We start from the raw sequence: 3091 nt of genomic DNA, 5'->3' as shown, positions 1-3091 counted from the left end.
AGGGGGTTGTGGCGCTGTCACCATCCCCCCTTTTACCCCCCCCACCCCGTCCCCGAGGCCACCGGGGCCGTGTCACTCACCCTTAAGGCGCAGCCGGTGCAGCAGGGCCACCACGGCCGTCACCACCGCCACCACGGCCAGGCCGAGGCCCAGGAGGGCCCCCACTACCTGTGGAGGGACAAGGGGGGGTCCCCATGTGGTCCCCAAGGTCCCCAGGGGAGGGGGATGAGAGTGGGGGGGGTGACAGATGGCACGGCCACCGTGGGGAGAGGGAGGGAGGGAGGGGAGGGGTTGGGCGGGGTCAGGGACCAGGACATGTCCCCAGGGGACACTTTTGGGACACCTCAGGGGGTGCTGAGCACCACTGGGGACACGAGGACACTGTCCCCAAGGACATGGGGACACTTTTGGGCCACCTCAGGGGCACCAGGGGGTGCTGAGCAGCACTGGGGACACTGGGGACATGGGTGTATAGGGTCAGTGTCCCCCGCTGATGGTGCTGGTCGGGATGGGGACACGGGGACAGTGGGACCTGGGGACAGTGTTCCCTGCTCACCGCACTGCTGAGGATGGGAATGTGGGGACAACACCCCTGGGGACATGGGGACATGGAGACAAGGGGACAAGAGGACATGGGGACATGAAGACAAGGGGACATAAAGACAAGGGGACATGGAGACAAGGGGACATGGAGACAAGGGGACATAAAGACAAGGGGACATGGAGACAAGGGGACATGGAGACAAGGGGACATGGAGACAAGGGGACATGGAGACAAGGGGACAGGGGGACATGGAGACAAGGGGACAGGGGACAGGAGGACATGGGGACATGGAGACAAGGGGACATGGGACAGGAGGACATGGGGACATGGAGACAAGGGGACATAAAGACAAGGGGACAAGAGGACATGGAGACAAGAGGACATGAGGACATGAAGACAAGGGGACATGAGACAGGGGGACATGGGGACATGGGACAGGAGGACATGGGGACATGGGACAGGAGGACATGGGGACATCGTCCCTGGGCTCACCGTGCTGGGTGGGATGTGGGTGCACTGGGGACACAGAGACAAGGGGACACTGTCCCTGGGGACAGGGGGACACCGTCACTGGTGACACAGGGATATAGAGACACAGGGATATGGGGACACGGGGACACGAGGACATGGGGACAAGGGGACACGGGGACATGGGGACACAGGGACATGAGGACATGGGGACAAGGGGACACGGGGACATGGGGACAAAGGCACAAGGGGACATGAGGACACAGGGACATGGGGACATTGGGGATATGGGGACACAGGCACAAGGGGACACAGGCACAAGGGGACACTGGGGATATGGGGACACAGGCACAAGGGGACACAGGCACAAGGGGACACTGGGGATATGGGGACACAGGGACATGGGGACACTGGGGATATGGGGACACAGGGACATGGGGACAAGGAGACATGGGGACATGAGAACATGGGGACACAGGGACACCATCCCCTCACCACGCTGGTCGGGAGCCGGTCGGTCAAGAACCGCGGCAGCACCGCCCTCAGGGGCCCGTCCTGTGGGGGACAAGGGACAGCTGAGCCCCCCTGGTGTCCCCTGGGGGGGTGGGGACACTGAGGTGACAGGGACAGGTCCCACCTCGGCCTCGTCCTGCGGCTCCGACTCGCTCTGCCCCATGGCCGGGGGGGGCTCTGCCCATCCAAAGTCCTGCCAAGATGGGGACAAAAGGGACAAAAAGGGACAAAAGTTTGTGACACGGGGACAGATGGTGGCACCGAGGGAGTGGGGACACCCAGGGACACCCTAGTGACACCCCAGGGACACCTCACAGGGGGTAAAACCCTGCCCTGCGGTGGGTCTGCCTCGGGGACGGGGTTGTCCCCAAGGTGTCCCCAAGGCCCTGGGGGACACTGAGTGGCCACAGAGGACCTTGTGGTGTCCCCTCCCCCCCCTCACTTGGGGACTTCAGTGTCACTTCCCCCTCGGGGACAGGAAGGGGTGGCAGGAACTGTCCTGTTGCGACAGGTCCTGTCACAGGGCTGAGGCCACCCCCCCCCCATCCCTGCTGTCACTTGTCACCGCTGTCACCGGGCCCTGCTGTCACCCTGCCAGGTCCCAGGGCCACCACGGGGGGCCGGGTGTCCCCACTGTGTCCCCTCCCCATGTCACCTGCCACCACTGCCACCCTGTCAGTGCCACCACTGGGGCCAACCCCACTGTGTCCCCTCCCATGTCACCCGTCCCTGCTGTCACCTCAGCAGTGCCACCCCCTGCGTGTGTCACCCGTGTCCTGTGTCCCCACTGTCATCCCAACAGGTCCCCAAGCGCTGGTGCCACCCCTGGTGTGTCCCCACTGTGTCCCCTCCCTGTGCCACCTGTCCCTGCTGCCACCTCACCGGTGCCACCCCCAGCGTGTGTCTGTCCCCTGTGTCCCCCCTCGTGTCCCCCCTGTCACTTGCCAGGTCCCCAAGTGCCAATGCCAGCCCTGGCACATCCCCCCCCACCATGTCACCCGTTCCCGCTGTCACTTGTCCCTGTTGTCACCTGCTGGGTCCCTGAGCAGCAGGGCCACCACAGGGACCCGCCCCAGCGTGTCCCCTCTGTGTCACCTGTGCCCTCTGTGTCACCTGTCCCCTCTGTGTCACCCATCCCTGCTGCCACTTGTCCCCGTTGTCACCTACTGGCACCAGTGCCACCGCTGGGACCCTCCCCAGTGTGTCCCCCCTGTGTCACCTGTTCCCACTGTCACCCTGCCAGTGCCACCGCTGGGACTCCCCCCAGTGTGTCCCCCCTGTGTCACCACTGTCACCAGTCCCTGCTGTCACCCTGCCAGTGCCACCGCTGAGACCCCCCCCCAGTGTGTCCCCTCTGTGTCCCCACTGTCACCAGTCCCTGCTGTCACCCTGTGAGTGCCACGCCTGGCATGTCCCCCCTGTGTGTGTCCACCGCCCCCCAGTGTCACCCCTGTCCTTCCCAAGGACACCCTGGGGAGGTGACAGTGGCACCAGCATAGGGGACGTCAGCAGGGCTGGCACGTGTCACCCCAGTGCCACCAAGGCCACCCCGGGGGGGGGGGGGGG

At 64.9% G+C, this 3091-nt stretch overlaps 1 long non-coding RNA gene across 1 annotated transcript; it reads right to left on the bottom strand.

The window, feature by feature from the left end:
- Nucleotides 1–77: 77 nt before the first annotated feature.
- On the bottom strand, nucleotides 78–1769 carry LOC114072664. Its single transcript, XR_003574218.1, has 3 exons — nucleotides 1650–1769; nucleotides 1508–1567; nucleotides 78–168 (listed from the first exon to the last, which is right to left on the bottom strand). It is a non-coding gene; the product is annotated as an uncharacterized LOC114072664 (long non-coding RNA).
- Nucleotides 1770–3091: the final 1322 nt, after the last annotated feature.

This window comes from Empidonax traillii, unplaced genomic scaffold (assembly GCF_003031625.1).
Source record: "Empidonax traillii isolate 1590-97213 ecotype Southwest subspecies unplaced genomic scaffold, ASM303162v1 scaffold3690:size11506, whole genome shotgun sequence".
Lineage (NCBI taxonomy): Eukaryota > Metazoa > Chordata > Aves > Passeriformes > Tyrannidae > Empidonax > Empidonax traillii.
Note: the sequence above shows the minus strand (reverse complement) of the source record. Positions and strands in the feature narration are given on the sequence as shown.